This window comes from Arachis ipaensis, chromosome B9, assembly GCF_059453495.1.
Source record: "Arachis ipaensis isolate K30076 ecotype BB chromosome B9, ASM5945349v1, whole genome shotgun sequence".
NCBI classification, from domain to species: Eukaryota; Viridiplantae; Streptophyta; class Magnoliopsida; order Fabales; family Fabaceae; genus Arachis; species Arachis ipaensis.
In genome coordinates, this window is record NC_142444.1 from 117131546 (window position 1) to 117149889 (window position 18344).

At 36.3% G+C, this 18344-nt stretch overlaps 1 non-coding gene across 1 annotated transcript; it reads right to left on the bottom strand.

The window, feature by feature from the left end:
* Positions 1 to 16023: 16023 nt before the first annotated feature.
* Positions 16024 to 16131, bottom strand: LOC148546045 (small nucleolar RNA R71). Its single transcript, XR_015901620.1, has one exon. It is a non-coding gene; the product is annotated as a small nucleolar RNA R71 (small nucleolar RNA).
* Positions 16132 to 18344: the final 2213 nt, after the last annotated feature.

Sequence of the window (18344 nt, forward strand, 5' to 3'; positions counted from 1 at the left end):
TGTATGTTACAAGTGAGGGTTACCAGGGCATGTATCAAGAAATTACCAACAAGGAGGGAGTCAGGATGCAGGCCAATTGCGACAGTAAGATTGAGGTAATTGCAATAATCAGGCTTAAAGGATAGTGCATGATTTTATAATACCACCTTACAATAAAATTGGGAATGTCAAGCTTAGTACTAGACTTAGAACCAAACTGGATGGTCCGAGTAGGGGTTTGCTTTAAACAAAAATGCTTTGGGCTTTGAATACCTGACAAGTTTAGCATATTAATACAAATGGATAAATACATGTGATGTAAATGATTTTCCATTGAGATTAATGTGTTGTGTTTGTCATCTAATTGGATTATTTCTGGAGTTTTTTTTTGTGAAACGGGTTGAATCCGTGACTTTTAGTTTCTTTTGATTTAAATAAATGAGGAATGGTCCTAAATGATGGATTTGGAAAACGTTGATTTGAAATGTTGGTTTCGATTGGGTTGAGGTTGAAAGGAGGGGACCCGTGACGGGTGGCAAACTCCAGTTTTTAGGGGAGATACTGTCAAAATTTTTTCAAGAATTTGAAAGAGTGTTGGCTATGGTTTTGAAAATAATTTTTTATCTGAGTAACTTTAATAAAAGAGATGTGTTTTGAATGCTTTTATAGATTGTTAAAGAAAAGTAGATTCTTATGATTTTGTTAACTTGTTATTTCAAACTCATTTGATTTCTAAAAACGAAGAGAGTTTTGATTAATTAGTCAAAGACTTTAGAATAACAAGTCATATAGAAATTTGAGGACTTGGAAATAAGAAAGTAAGTCTGGAGGTTATGCTTGGAGTTGAGCTATGATTAGTGGTAATTGGCTTGACCGAGAGAGAGGATAGTGATGGAGTGTGATTAAGGTATGGTGATGATCTTTGGTTGATTATAGTGATATAGGATGATTACTATGATTAATAATGATGGTGATATTATTGATGACATGATTTGAGATTTAATAAGATGTGAGTTGACGAGATGATGAAAGTAATGAACGAGGCCGTTGGTCGGCATTGGACGAATGATCGAGATCCTCGGAGATAAAGGAATCAGAGCGCGGCAACGGAAGCGCGCAGAGAAAAAAAGACCTTGGGACTACTATGCATTGGATATAGAGGCAAACTACGCTCACGTACTCATGGTGACGATGGAATTTTCGAGGGCGAAAATATCTGTTAGGTGGTAAAATGTAAAATCCGGTCAAACCATAATTAATTAAATAATAAATTGAATATGAGCGAATATGATTAGAAAATTTAGCAATTGGAATTTCATAATTTAAATATAATATTTGGATTCAGTGTATTTTTCTGAGTCAGAAAACATAGTTTTCTGCGTAAAAACGCGCACTGAAATTTTGACCGGTAGTACCGGCTGAGATCTGTCTAGTACTGCAGCTGAGAAAATTAATTATAAGTGAATGAGGCTAAAAAATTAGGATTTATAATTAGGGAAGGTAGAAATATTTAAAATGCGATTTAAAACTTTAATCTTAAAGGTTTTGGCCCAAAATTGGGCCAACGGACAAAAATAAGTGAACTGGGCCCAAGTAGGCCCAAGACCCAACATATATAAATATTAGTTATGAGAAATTCAGCTCATTTACCCTAAAGAAAAGGGTTTGGGGTGCAGCTTTGGTGAAGAGAGAAGAGAGGAGAAAACCTACTCCTAGTTCCAACTTCAAATCACCATAACTTGAGCTACGGAACTCCGATTGACGAGCCGTTTGCAGCCACAGGTCGCTCTTATCATCCTCTACAATTATATCTAGGTTTTGTGGTGAGTATCTCATTCATATCTATCCAGTTTTCGAAATTCCCCACTGTTATGCATTTTTGGGTAGTTAGTGTTGAAATCTTGTGATTTTGGTTGTTTAGGGATACTCTAACATGGATTCTAAGTGGGTTCTATCCCTATTTCATATGGGCTAAGGTAAGATGTACTCAAACCCTTGTGATTTATCAATTTCATGAACCCTAGGTTGATTATAAGTGTGAAAATTTTATGTTAGAGTATTGGGTGATTTTGGTACACAATTGGAAGATTAATATTGCTTGAGGAGCTTTGGTGAAGCTTGAACTAAAAGTTGGTAGAGACTTCCAAGAAGGAGCTCAATTAATTTGGCTACAAGAGGTACGGTTTAACTTTCATTTAAGTACCGTGTGGTGTGATGAGAATTCCTAGGCTAGATGCCCCTAGGATTAAATTTGGATTGTGCAAATGGTTGGTACTAATATGTATAGTTGTTATGTAATGAGAATTGATGATTGAATTGAAAATTGTGTGAATTTGTATGCTTGGTGTGTTGAGAATTTGATGAATTGAATAATGAATATTGGTTTGTAGAATATGCTTTTAAATTGTGAATTTGGGCCGGAGGCCGGAAAGAGGTAAGGAAGGTAAGTTGATATGTGTGTTGTGTGATGATATAAGAGATTGGATGGATTTTAGTTATTGAATGTGTGAATAATTGGTTTGGTTATTGAATAATAAGGTTTGAGGAATTGAGATGTGAAATTTGATAGTTTTGGATGAAATTGTGTAGAGGAGGTAGGTTTGATTTGGTTGAGTGTAATTATGTGAATGTGGTTGGGTTGTGGTCATTTGGATGAGTGGAATGAATTTGGCTTGTGATCATTTGAAAAATTAGTGATTTCTAGTTTTGGGGTAAAAACTAATTTTTGGCCAACTTTGGCGGTCCGTAACTCGGTCCACGGAGTTCGGAATTCTTCAAAAATAGATTTTTATGAAAGGTTATTCAAAGATCTTTCCAACAGTTCAGAAATGGTTGAAAAAAGAATTTCGTAGAAGAAGTTATGTGTGGTGAAAGTTTGAGGTTTAAAAATAAAATTCTGCAGCTTTTTAACTTAGTAAAATTTTTGGCAGAACGCACACCCACGCGTGTGCGTGGCCGACGCGCACGTGTCGTTTTCAAATATTCGCCATCCACGCGTGTGCCTGGCCGACGCGTACGTGTCGATGGGCTAAATCAGTTGCCCAGCTGAAATTCCCGAGAGTTGTGCCTTGGTTGTGCCAGTTTTGTGCATGGGGCACAAAACGCACCCACGCGTACGCGTGGCTGACGCGCAAGCGTCACTTGGCTTTTCTCCCACCCACGCATGCGTGTGGGGGACGCATACGCGTCACTGTAACTTTCCTGCTTTCCACGCGTGTGCGTGGGCGACGCGCACACGTGACCCCATTTTTAAAGCCAAATTTCATATTTCTAAGCCTCCATTTTCATTCTCTAGGTCCTAATTCTTTATAGCATGCCTAGTAATGAAACGATGCTAGGACATGTGATAACTTGTGGATGAAGTAAAGTGAGAATCAATGATGAATAATGATTAATGATGATTGTATGAATTGTTGAGGATGATGGTGAAGGCGCTATGTATGTTATGAGCCGGATGGCTGTGATAAGCATTGAATTATGGCTGAGTATGTATATGTATATGATTAATGATTAAATGATTATGATTGATTAAGGAGGCTTGAACATGTGGTGAGTATGCCGGAAATGCATATTTGATTAATGAATGAATGTGGTAAATGAATAATGATGGAAAAATGTTGAATGTGATGTGTGACCCCGGGTAGTAGACAGTGGCATTGTCCACTTGCTCCGGGTATGAGAAGGGTAAGGAGGATTATGATAAATGAGTTTAATTATGGAGTTTGAATAAATGTGTATATTGTGATACCTGGGTAGTAGCAAGGGTCGTGGTTCGTCCCGCTTGCTCCGGGTCATTGTCTGAGAATTGATAATAATGAAGGGTGATTATGAATAAATGTGTATTTGAGATACATGGGTAGTAGTAAGGGTGGTGGTTCGTTGATAAACCCCGTTTTTAGGGTTTATCTTCTGCTTAATTTAGTAGATTTTATCCATTATTCTCACACTTATTCCTATAATTTGCATGTTTTACATTTTCCTTCCTAATTTTGTACTATGATTGAAAACATGCTTCTTTGGCCTTAGATTTGCTAATTTAATCCCCTCTTATTACCATTCGATGCCGTGATATGTTTGATGAGTGTTTTCAGGGTTTATAGGGCAGGAATGGCTTAGAGGACGGAAAGGAAGCATGCAAAAATGGAAGGAACGCAAAAAAATGATGTTTTGAGAAGCTGGCAGCGACGCGTACACGTGGGCGACGCGTACGCGTGACCAATACAGCAGAAGAGTGACACGTGCTGCATTATACAGAAGACGCTGGTGGGGATTTCTGGGCTCCTTTTGGCCCAGTTTCAAGCCCGAAAGTGAAGCTTAGAGGCTGCAGAGTGGGGCTGGATGGAAGAATCACTCATACACACTTCATTCACATAATTTTAGGTTTTAGATGTAGTTTTCTAGAGAGAGCCTCTCTCTAGGTTTTAGGGTTCTTAGTTTTATTCCTTCTCAATTTCTGAATTTTATCTTATTTCTACTCAGTTCTCTTCTAATTTTAATTATTCTAGCATTCTAGTTTATTTATTTCCCTTGTTGATTACTTTATGTTGTCAATTTAGGTTATGAACTCTCATGTTAGATTTGATTTCCCTTTTAATGCAATTTGAGGTATTTCATGTTTATTGCTTCTTCCGCTATTTGTTATCATTAATTTCGCAATTGTTGATTTTAGATTTCACTTTCTCTTGTTACCTTTCTATGCTCTTATTTTGCGCCTTCCAAGTGTTTGATAAAATGCTTGGTTGGATTTTAAATTAGCTTTTTATGTTCTTAGCTTATATTGATTAATTAGAGACTCTTGAATTGTCAAAGTCTCTTGTTGGTTGGTGGTTGAAACTTGCTGGTTGGCTTGAGCTTCACTAACTCTAGTCTTTGATTAAGACTTGTGAATTCAAGTTAATTTTCTCACTTGACTTACCTTCAATTGTTAGAGGTTAACTAAGTGAGAGCAAAAGGCAATTACTATCACAAGTGACTATGATAATGGGGATAGGACTTCCAATTATCATCCTTGCTAGAACTTTTCTTAACTGTTATTTTATTTCCTTGTTATTTTACTTTCTTGTTCCTCATTTCAAAACCCAAAAAGATACAATCTCATAACCAATTATAAGTACACTTCCCTGCAATTCCTTGAGAGACGACCCGAGGTTTAAATACTTCGGTTGTTTTTTATTGGGTTTGCTTAAGTGACAAACAAATTAAATTTGATTGAGGTTTAATTGTTGGTTTAGATCTATACTTGCAACGTGACTACTTTTGTGAAATTCTTTACTGACGATTTTTCCCCTGTCATTCGTCTCACTTGCTCCAGGTTAATCCTTGAGATTTAGTAACAATGAAGATTGATAATATGAATTGAGATTGAATGAATATATGTTTGAGATACCTGGGCAATAGCAAGGGTTGTGGTTCGTCCCACTTGCTCCGAGCCAATGCTTGAGATACCTGGGTAGTAGCAAGGATGGTGGTTCGTCCCGCTTGCTCCAGGTCAGAGATTGTGATGCCTGGGTAGTAGCAGCAGTAGTGGTTATTCCACTCGCTCCAGGTTGAGCTTTTAAACACCCGCCTGGGTAGTAGCCGCAGTAGTGGTTATTCCACTGGCTCTGGGTTGAGCGGATAGTAGCAAGGGAATTATAGCTCAAACCTACTTACTCCGCGATGGGTGTTTCTGTCCATGGTTAGCTACCAGGACGTGTCGGGTTGGCTATATAACCGACAGATGATATCATCAACCATAGGGCAGGCATACATCATTTGCATATGTTTGAATTGTTTGGGTTTGCCTATTTGTTTTCGATTTCTATATCATATATGCTATGTTACCTGATTATGTGCTATTTGTTCTACTTGCACTTTATTGTGTATTACTTGCCTGTATTGCTTGTGTATGTACAACTGAGAGGTCCCTCATGTTGGTGTCGGTGGACGCTGAGGGTTGTTCTTGATGAGATGAATTGATGATGTGATTGGATAATGATGATGACTATTGAATGAGATAATTGAGTTTTCTGGATAGACGCAGTGAAGTGATTTCACTTGCTCCAGGTGAGAATATAAGATAACGATATAGAATTGCTGAGACAGAATAACTGGTGATGGTTTTGTTTTGTGATTCTGATTCTGATTCGTTGGAAGGTTAGAAAGTTGAGAAGCATGAGGAATATGAACTAGATTTAGCATTCTCTTATGACAGTTGCCCATATATGGATTAGCAAGAACATAGGATGAATATTTGGTGAAAGGAAGTATTAGGATGCTTAGTGAGTTTTTATTACAATACATTGTATTTATTTGGCACTTTTACCGTATTGGGAACCCATGGGTCGGGAGTTCTCATTCTGTATATATCTCTTGTTTTTCAGATACAAGTCCAGGTGCTCAGAAGTGAGCTGTGGTTTATCTGAGAGACGGCTAAGATTTTTATATTCTCTACTTTATATTTTTGCTTAGAATCTCTCCACCTTTACTTTGAAAAGCTTATATTATGTATTGAACTCTTTTGAACTTGCCTATAGAGGCTTTTATATTTCTTTTGGGAGAGATTAGGAGTTTCTGTTGTCAGCTACTTTCATACTGTACCTTAGCCGGCCTAAACTTCGCAGTTCGCGACTAGTGACTATTTACTTATGTTATATATATCTATATGTTGTCCATCTCTTAATCTCCTTTATGTACTTATCCTTATATCGCTTTTCGACTTCACGCTTTATCTCTTAGTTATCGTTATGTGAGTGATACGACTTCGCAATTTTATTTTTACTCGATTAATATTCCTTCAATTATACTTATATTTATGTATTAAAAATCCACCTTGAGAGTCGTACCACCTTATTATCATTGACTTATGACTCGAGCATAAGAATTTATATATTAGGGTGTTACAAATAGTATATAAATAAATAGCGAGTTAATTTTGATAATTTTAAATTGATAATGTCTCTCTTTCACCAAAAAAAAAAATAACAATAATATCCCTCTCAAATTCATATATATTTGTATATTAATTATTCTTAATGTAAAATATATTGTTACTGAATTTTCATCAAATTGGACTAACATTATTATTTTAAAAGTAATCCTTAAATACTTCTTATTAAGTAAAGAATATTGTATTCTTAGTCAATTTAAACAAATTTTAGTTTTTTATTTATTATAATGGTATTTATTACTCTTGTTAATTAGAATAAAAAAATCACATATACCAATCTTAAAATTAAAAATTTTAATAGTATTATTTTATTTTTAATTTAGTTAAAATTTAATTTTAGTTTTTTTATTTTATTTGGTTTAAATTTAAATTTAAATTTAAATATTTTAATTTTAAAAAATATAATTTTAAATTTTAAATATATTAAAAAATTTAAGATATAATATCTAAAAATAATTATTATAATAAATAATAACAAATTAAAAAAATTATGATAAATATTTAGTTGCAACATAAAAAAATTGAGTTGCATAACACCATCATTATTTTGACTACTAATGGTTATTTTTCGGAGAAGTTCAAGGTGGTCTTGTCAATCAAATCAGCAACAACAGCATCGCCATCATCATCAACTTGCATCGGAGGCTGCTTGATATTTTGGTAACATCAAGAACGTATCATAAGATGCTGTTAGAATAAAGCTTTTTTCTTCATTGTTATTCTTTGTTTTAATTTAAATACTTTCGCATTTTAAATTCAACAGAATATCCAGTACAAGTATTAAATCATTTTCAACAAATAAATTTTATAATTTATAGATATAAATTCTGATAAATATAAGTATAAAATAGGTGCTTTATCTATGCAAATACCTACAAATAGAGCTGAAAGTGAGCTAAATTGAGTCGAGCGAGATCAAACTCAACTCACGACTTGATTCATTAATAATTAAGCCTATTTGTAAAGCTCAAATTCTTCGACTCACTTAAAGATCACAAGTTGACTTCAACTCACGAGCTGACCTAAATAACATAATGATAATTTATAACTCTATATACATAAAAATTTATATCTCTATCGATTATAATTTATGTCACCATTTATAATTATATATAAAAATTATATATATAATTTATTATAAGAGTAAAGTATCGTTTTTGTCCCCAACGTTTGGGGTAAGTCTTAAAGTTGTCCTTAACGTTTCAATCGTCCTATTTAAGTCCCTAACGTTTTAAAATTGACTCAATGTTGTACTGCCGTTAGGGATCCATTAACAGAATTGACGGCAGGACAAAATTGAGACGATTTTGAAACGTTTGGGACTTAAATAGGATGAAAATATTAGGGACAAAAACGATACATAAAAATAAATTTTAATTTAATTTTATCTTTCAATAATATTAATTTTTTACTGTACATATTATTCAATTATTTTTTAATTACATCTAAATAAATTACACTTAATCACATTATTTTATTTTAAATAAATTTATTTTTTATAATTTTAAAGAATTTTGATAATTGATACATTAGAGACAAAGGGTATCATTTATATTTTATTGTATATATATATATATATTATTTTTTTCTTTTCTGCAAGTTTATATACTAGTCATTCTACAAACATTTCATGATAACTAAAAATCTTTAAGAGTAAAATTATAAAAAAAATTAATTTATTTAAAATAAAAGTAATATGATTAAGTGTAATTTACTTAGATGTGATTAAAAAATAATTAAATACTATGTATAGTAAAAAATTGATATTATTAAATGATAAAATTAAAAGTTACTTCTATGTATCATTTTTGTCCCCAACGTTTTCGTCCTATTTAAGTCTCTAACATTTCAAAATCGTTTCAATTTTATCCTGCCGTCAACTCTGTTAACAGATCCCTAACGGCAGGATAACATTGAGTCAGTTTTGAAACGTTAGGGACTTAAATTGGACGATTGAAACATTAGGGACAACTTTGGGACTTACCCCAAACGTTAGGGACAAAAACGATACTTTACTCTTTATTATAATTATTGATGTTAATATATAATTTGCATTTTATACACACACACTATATAGAGTTAGTTATGAGATGGACTTACTTAAACTCAAATTTGGCTCATTTAATATATGAATTTAAATTCAGGGTCAAGTTCGACTCACAAGCTCATGAGCTTAACTTATCAAACTATCAACGAGTCAAACTTGACCTGACTTCTGTTAGACTTAACTCACCTCCAGCCCTACTTATAAATATGGATACAAATTTTTGTTAGTTAAATACTAGCGCAAAATAATAATCATTAAAAGAAAATCGCCGAATATCATCGAATTTACTGGTGAAATTACGAAATAATCCGATGGTAATATCTTCGCCGGTAAATATTTACCGTTGAATTTTGTAATTCGATGATAATTACCGGTGGATTCTGTGACGGAACCTGCGAAAAGTGTGACAAAAAAAGTAGTTGGTTACCGACGGAATATTTCTGCTGGTAATTTTGGCGCCAAAGTACATGGTTTCGCCCCTACGTACTGTCAAATTTTTCTCCCGGTGAATCCGATAGTAAGTTCAATTAATTTTTTAATTTTCTTTTAAATTTTTTTAATACAATTAGTAGTCAAATCCTAATTAATAAAAATCAAATATGGATATTGTTAATTACAGTCCACCATATATACTAGGGGTGTTCAAAATCGATCCAATCCGAACAAAACCAACAAATCGAACCAAAAAATCGAAAATCTAACAAACCGAAAAAATGACATTTTTCCATTTTTCTGCGGTTTAGTTTGGTTTTTGTTTCTGGTTGGAAAACCCTAGCCGAATCGAACAGAACCCGTTCTCTTAAATAAAAAACCCTAAATTAAAACAACCCCCCAACATGACCTAGCCCTAGTCGCAGCTCAGTGAGCCCACTAGTAACCCTAAAACCATTGGTGCGCAGAATCCCACACTTCCACACAACTGAACCAGCAAGTGCACTGGGTCATCCAAGTAATACCTGAGCGAGTCAGGGTCGATCCCACGAGGATTGTGATTTGAAGCAAGCTATTGTTATCTTGCAGATCTTAGTCAGGCGGATAGAAGAGTTATTAGATTTGGTTAAAAGCATAAAAGGAATAAAGATATCTTAACTAGGTTGATATGTGTATAATGATAAGAAGATGGTTAAGGCTTGGAGATGCTTTGTTCTTCTAGATTAACTCTGGTCTTACTATCTTCTTTAACTGTGAATGATTTCTTCTATGGCAGGCTGTATGTGATCAACGCCTGTTGAGAGGTCGCCAATACTCCTCCAGATCTAAACCCCAAGGTTAGTGTGGATCCATTCTGATTGAGGGTAAAGCTCCTGCAGTCCATTCTCCTTAATGATCCTACTCAAAATGCCACAGACAAGGTCGAAACTTCCAGATCAAAGAATGCTACGCCTTTGGGTTCTAACCTCTACCACAAAGACTCTAATCTCCCCATACCTCAACTGAACTGGTATCTCGAGAAGTCCCCAACGAAGTCGTGGATTAGCCGTCTAAGAGATGTATAATCAAGCTGGTGATTCAATGCTTTCCAGTTACGTAGTCACACAAACCCAAGAAGAACACGGGTGGTTGTCAGGTACGCGATCTTAGAATGAAGAATGAAGATACATCTTAGAATAGAGAATCAAACACGAATTGAAATAGAACAGTAATACTTTTATTAATCCATAAAACTCAACAGGGCTCCTCCCCTCAACCTAGGAGGTTTAGAAACTCATACTGATAGAAAATACAATGATAAATGTGTAAAGTGTGCATCCTCTCCTGATGAGAGGTGTAAAAAATCTTTAAATACTAAACTAATGACTAAGGATTACATTAAGAAGGGTAAAACTGTCTTTTAGTGCTAAAATTCACTTCCGAGACCCACTTGGTGAGTGTTTGGGCTGAGCTTTAATGAGATCCACTTGCTTGAATGCCTCTAGGGTGTTGAACGCTGGCTAGGGGGTCCTTTATGGGCGTTGGACGCTAGTCTCTTCTCCTTTGGGCGCTGGACGCCAGAATAGGGCAGGAGGCTGATGTTGGACACCAGTTTTGGGCCTTCAATTCTGAAGCAAAGTATGGACTATTATACATTTCTGAAAAGCTCTGGATGTTACCTTTTCATAGCCATTGAAAATGCTCCAATTAGACTTTTGTAGCTCCACAGAAGCTATTTTGTATGCAAGGAGGTCAGATCTGACAACATCTGCAATGCTTTCTCTGTCTCTGAATCAGACTTTTGCTCCAGTTCCTTAATTTCAGCCAGAAAATACCTGAAATTGGATAAAAACACACAAAATGAAAGTAAAATTCAAAAATGTGAATTTTCACTAAAACCTATGAAAACTTAATAAAAATTAAACAAAACATGTTAAAAACTGTATGAAAATGATGTCAAAAAGCGTATAAAATTTCCGCTCATCAAAGGTCATGGTGCCTATGGTGCAAGGGATTAGGAAGCGTCCGGGATCCGGGAGCTTCTGAGGTAGCTTCAGCTGAACCAAAATATTGAGTTCTTTGGAAAGCACTAGAGGTTCTTCCTCCAATGGATTTGTACCAAATAACTTGGCATTCAGCTTCATAAGAGCTCCTAGGTACCAAGCAACTTGCTCTTTCCTAGTGTCTTCATCCTCATCAGAGGATGAGTGTTCATCAGAACTCATGCATTGTAAGAGTACATGCAAGGGAACCTCTGATGAGCGGATAATTTATACGCTTTTTGACATTGTTTTTAGTATGTTTTTAGTAGGATCTAGTTACTTTTAGGGATGTTTTCATTAGTTTTTATGATAAATTCACATTTCTGGACTTTACTATGAGTTTGTGTGTTTTTCTGTGATTTCAGGTATTTTCTGGCTGAAATTGAGGGACTTGAGCAGAAATCAGATTCAGAGGTTGAAGAAGGACTGCTGATGCTGTTGGATTCTGACCTCCCTACACTCAAAGTGAATTTTCTGGAGCTACAGAACTCGAAATGGCGCGCTTCCAATTGCGTTGGAAAGTAGACATCCAGAGATTTCCAGCAATATATAATAGTCCATACTTTGGCCAAGAATTGACGACGTAAACTGGCGTTCAACGCCAGCCTTCTGCCCAAATCTGGCGTCCAGCGCCAGAAAAGGATCCAAAACCAGAGTTGAACGCCCAAACTGGCACAAAAACTGGCGTTCAACTCCACAAATGGCCTCTGCACGTGCAACACTTAAGCTCAGCCCAAACACACACCAAGTGGGCCCCGGAAGTGGATTTATACATCAAATACTTACTCATGTAAACCCTAGTAGCTAGTTTATTATAAATAGGACCTTTTACTATTGTATTAGGATCTTTGGTCTCAGTTTTATTCCATTGTTCATCTTAGGAGACTATTGATCTCGTTTAGGGGGCTGGCCATCTCGGCCATGCCTGGACCTTTCACTTATGTATTTTCAACGGTAGAGTTTCTACACTCCATAGATTAAGGTGTGGAGCTCTGCTGTTCCTCAAAGATTAATGCAAAGTACTACTATTTTCTATTCAATTCTTCTTATTTCGCTTCTAAGATATCCATTCGCACTCAAGAACGTGATGAAGGTGATGATTATGTGTGACGCTCATCACCATCTCCCCTATGAACGCGTGCCTGACAAACACTTCTGTTCTACATGAATTAAGCTAGAATGAGTATCTCTTAGATCTCCTAACCAGAATCTTCGTGGCGTAAGCTAGAATGATGGCGGCATTCAAGAGAATCCGGAAGGTCTAAACCTTGTCTGTGGTATTCCGAGTAGGATTCAATGATTGAATGACTGTGACGAGCTCCGAACTCGCGATTGCAGGGCGTTAGTGACAGACGCAAAAGGATAGTAAATCCTATTCCAGCATGATCGAGAACCAACAGATGAATAGCCGTGCCGTGACAGGGTGCGTGAGCATATTATTCACTGAGAGGATAAGATGAAGCCATTGGCAAGGGTGATGCCTCCAGACGATTAGCCGTGCCGTGACAAGGCATTGGATCATTTTCCCAAGAGATGACCGAAAGTAGCCGTTGACAATGGTGATGTATCACATAAAGCCAGCCATGGAAAGGAGTAAGACTGATTGGATGAAGATAGCAGGAAAGCAGAGGTTCAGAGGAACGAAACGCATCTTCATTCTCTTATCTGAAATTCTCACCAATGAATTACATAAGTATCTCTATTCCTATTCTATTATAAAATATTCAAAAACTCCATTATCACTTTATATCTGCCTGACTGAGATTTACAAGGTGACCATAGCTTGCTTCATACCAACAATCTCCGTGGGATTCGACCCTTACTCACGTAAGGTATTACTTGGACGACCCAGTGCACTTGCTGGTTAGTTGTATCGAAGTTGTGACAATTATGAATTAAGATCAAAGCACCAAGCTTTGGAGCCATTACCAGGGATTGTTCGAGCCTGGACATCACAATTTCGTGCACCAAGTTTTTGGCGCCGTTGCCGGGGATTGTTTGAGTTCTCGGCAAGCTTTTGGTCCGGTAACATCAGTGCCAGATTCCCTTTTGATCCGGCAACAGCACCAAGTTTTTGGCGCCGTTGCCGGGGATTGTTTGAGTTTGGACAACTGACGGTTCATCTTGTTTATTTTCTTTTCAAAAATTTTTCAAAAATTTTTCAAAAACTCTTCTTTTGTTTTCGAAAAAAATAAAAATGTTTTCAAAAATAAATTATTCTATGGCTTCAAAATTTTTAAGAATGAATTCTAGTGTTTCATGAAATATGTTGAATCATATCTGGCTGTAAAGCCATACCCAAACTACTTTGGGATTGGTATTCAACTAATCACTCCAGCCCATGTAATTATATGTTGCAGCCTGGCTGGCTGTAAAGCCATGTCTAAATTCATTTGGACTGAGGCTTGCAATTTGTTATCAAGAGCAAGCTAGTTGGAGTTAATCCACCTGCTACTGTTTCTGATTTACCTGCTGAAGCTTGGCTGGCCATTGGCCATGTCTAGTGTTTTGGACCGGAGCTTTCATTGAAAGCTCGGCTGGCTAGTGAGCCATGTCTAATTCCTGGACTGAAGCTTTAGACTAACATGGCAAGATTCCTGGAATTCATATTAAAAATTTTGGAATCCTTATTTTTCTTTTAATTTTCGAAAATTATAAAATAAAAACCCAAAAAAATTAGAAAATCATAAAAATCAAAAATATTTTCTATTTCTTGTTTGAGTCTTGAGTCACATTATAAGTTTGGTGTCACTTGCATATGCATCTTGCATTTTTCGAAAATATCATGCATTCATAGTGTTCTTCATGATCTTCAAGTTGTTCTTGGTAAGTCTTCTTGCTTGATCTTGATGATTTTTTGTTTTGTGTCTTTTCATGTTTATCATATGCATTCTTGAATTCTTAGTGTCTAAGCATTAAAGAATTCTAAGTTTGGTGTCTTGCATGTTTTCTTTGCATTAAAAATTTTTCAAAAATATGTTCTTGATGTTCATCATGACATTCAAAGTGTTCTTGGTGTTCATCTTGACATTCATAGCATTCTTGCATGCATTCATTGTTTTGATCTAAAAATTTCATGCATTGCATCCTTTTAGTGTTTTTCTCTTGCATCATAAAAATTCAAAAAAATTCAAAAAAATATCTTTCCCTTTTTCTCTCATCAAATTCGAAAATTTGGATTGACTTTTTCAAAAATTTTTAAAATCAAATTGTTTCTCATGAGTCAAATCAAATTTTCAATTTGAAAATTTTATCTTTTTCAAAATCTTTTTCAAAAATCAAATCTTTTTCAAAATTCTTAGTTATTTTCGAAAATTCCAAAAATATTTTTCAAAAATCTTTTTCTTATTTTTGTATTAAATTTTCGAAAATAACATAATCAATTAATGTTTTGATTCAAAAATTTGAAGTTTGTTACTTGCTTGTTAAGAAAGATTCAAACTTTGAGTTCTAGAATCATATCTTGTGAGTTCTTATGAATCAAGTCATTAATTGAGATTTTAAAAATCAAATCTTTTTCAAAACTAATTTCAATCATATCTTTTCAAAAATATCTTCTTATCGTATCTTTTTCAAAAATATCTTTTCAAAATATCTTTTCTAACTTCCTAACTTCCTATCTTTTCAAAATTTGTTTCAACCAACTAACTAACTTTTTGTTTGTTTCTTAACTTTTTCAAAACTACCTAACTAACTCTCTCTCTCTCTAATTTTCGAAATTATCTCTCCTCTTTTTCAAAAATTTCTTTTTAATTAACTAATTATTTTTATTTTCTATTTTTGATTTCAAAAATTTTCGAAAATTACTAACAATTTTTCAAAAACCATTTTCAAAAATCACTAACTCTTTTTTAAAATAATTTTCGAAAATTATCCCTCCTTCTCTCCCATCTTATTCTATTTATTCATTCATATCCTAACATCTCATCTCACATCTCTTCCATTCGTACAGTTGTGTTTCTTCCTTTACATCACATTCTTTGTCTCCCCCTCTTTTCTTCCACTCACAAAGGGATCCCTATACTGTGGTATAAAGGATCTCTATTATTATTATTATTATTCTGTGCATTCTTCCTTGTCATATGAGCAGGAGCAAGGATAAGAACACTCTTGTGGAAGCAGATCCAGAACCTGAAAGGACTCTGAAGAGAAAATTAAGAGAAGCTAAAATACAACAATCCAGAGATAACCTTTCAGAAATTTTCGAACAGGCAGAGGAGATGGCAGCCGAAAATAATAATAATGCAAGGAGGATGCTTGGTGACTTTACTGCACCTAATTCCAATTTACATGGAAGAAGCATCTCCATTCCTGCCATTGGAGCAAACAACTTTGAGCTGAAACCTCAATTAGTTTCTCTGATGCAGCAGAACTGCAAGTTTCATGGACTTCCATCTGAAGATCCTTTTCAGTTCTTAATTGAATTCTTGCAGATATGTGATACTGTTAAGACTAATGGAATAGATCCTGAAGTCTACAGGCTCATGCTTTTCCCTTTTGCTGTAAGAGACAGAGCTAGAATCTGGTTGGACTCTCAACCTAAAGATAGCCTGAACTCTTGGGATAAGCTGGTCACGGCTTTCTTAGCCAAGTACTTTCCTCCTCAAAAGCTGAGCAAGCTTAGAGCTGATGTTCAAACCTTCAGACAGAAAGAAGGTGAATCTCTCTATGAAGCTTGGGAAAGATACAAACAGTTGACCAAAAAGTGTCCTTCTGACATGCTTTCAGAATGGACCATCCTGGATATATTCTATGATGGTTTATCTGAGCTATCAAAAATGTCACTGGACACTTCTGCAGGTGGATCCATTCACCTAAAGAAAACGCCTGCAGAAGCTCAAGAACTCATTGACATGGTTGCTAATAACCAGTTCATGTACACTTCTGAAAGGAATCCTGTGAGTAATGGGACGCCTATGAAGAAGGGAGTTCTTGAGGTTGATACTCTGAATGCCATATTGGCTCAGAATAAAATATTGACTCAGCAAGTCAATATGATCTCTCAGAGTCTGCATGGAATGCAAGCTGCATCCAACAGTACTCAAGAGGCATCTTCTGAAGAAGAAGCCTATGATCCTGAGAACCCTGCAATAGCAGAGGTAAATTACTTAGGTGAACCTTATGGAAACACCTATAACTCAACATGGAGAAATCATCCAAATTTCTCATGGAAGGATCAAAAGCCCCAACAAGGCTTTAATAATGGTGGAAGAAACAGGTTTAGCAATAGCAAGCCTTTTCCATCATCCACTCAGCAACAGACAGAGAACTCTGAACAAAATGCTTCTAATTTAGCAAATCTAGTCTCTGATCTATCTAAGGCCACTGTAAGTTTCATGAATGAAACAAGGTCTTCCATTAGAAATTTGGAAGCACAAGTGGGCCAGCTGAGTAAAAGGATCACTGAAATCCCTCCTAGTACTCTCCCAAGCAATACAGAAGAGAACCCAAAAGGAGAGTGCAAGGCCATTGACATAAGCGCCATGGCCGAACCTGTGAGGAGAGGAGAGGACGTGAATCCCAAGGAGGAAGACCTCCTGGGACGTCCAGTGATCAATAAGGAGCTTCCCTCTGAGGAACCAAAGGACTCTGAGGCTCATCTAGAGACCATAGAGATTCCATTGAACCTCCTTATGCCCTTCATGAGCTCTGATGAGTATTCCTCTTCTGAAGAGAATGAGGATGTTACTGAAGAGCAAACTGCCAAGTTTCTTGGTGCAATCATGAAGCTGAATGCCAAATTATTTGGCATTGATGCTTGGGAGGTTGAACCTCCCTTGTTCATCAATGAACTAAGTGATCTGGATCAACTGACATTGCCTCAAAAGAGACAGGATCCTGGAAAGTTCATAATCCCTTGTACCATAGGCACCATGATCTTTAAGGCTTTGTGTGACCTTGGTTCAGGGATAAACCTCATGCCCCTCTCTGTAATAGAGAAACTAGGAATCTATGGGGTGCAAGCTGCTAAAATCTCACTGGAGATGGCAGACAGCTCAAGAAAACAGGCTTATGGACAAGTAGAAGATGTATTAGTAAAGGTTGAGGGCCTTTACATACCTACTGATTTCATAGTCCTGGATACTGGAAAGGAAGAGGATGAATCCATCATCCTAGGAAGACCTTTCCTGGCCACAGCAAGAGCTGTGATTGATGTTGACAGAGGTGAAATAGTCCTTCAATGGAATGAGAACTCCCTTGTATTCAAAACTCAAGGATCTCCCTCTGCAACCATGGAGAGGAAGCAGGAAAAGCTTCTCTCCAAGCAGAGTCAACCAGAGCCCCCACAGTCAAACTCTAAGTTTGGTGTTGGGAGGCCACAACCAAACTCTAAGTTTGGTGTTGAACTCCCATATCCAAACTCTAAGTTTGGTGTTGGAGAGTTTCAACAAAACTCTGCACATCTGTGAGGCTCCATGAGAGCCCACTGTCAAGCTATTGACATTAAAGAAGCGCTTGTTGGGAGGCAACCCAATGTTTATCTAATTCTTATTTTTCATGTTTTCTTAGGTTCATGATCATGTGGATTCACAAAATAAACAAAAAAAATCAAAAACGGAATCAAAAACAGCAGAAGAAAAATCACACCCTGGAGGAGCATCTGCCTGGCGTTCAAATGCCAGAACAGAGCATAGTTCTGGCGCTGAACGCCCAGAATGGGAGCATCCTGGCGCTGAACGCCCAGAACAAGCATGGTTCTGGCGTTCAACGCCAGAAATGGCAGCAAATGGGCGTTGAACGCCCAAAATGGGCACCAACCTGGCGCTGAACGCCCAGAGTTGTGTGCAAGGGCATTTTGCATGCCTAAATTGGTGCAGGGATGTAAATGCCTTGACACCCCAAGATCTGTGGACCCCACAGGATCCCCACCTACCTTCACTCACTCTCTTCTCTCTTCTCAATCATCCTCTATTCCCAATAAACACTCATCCCTTCT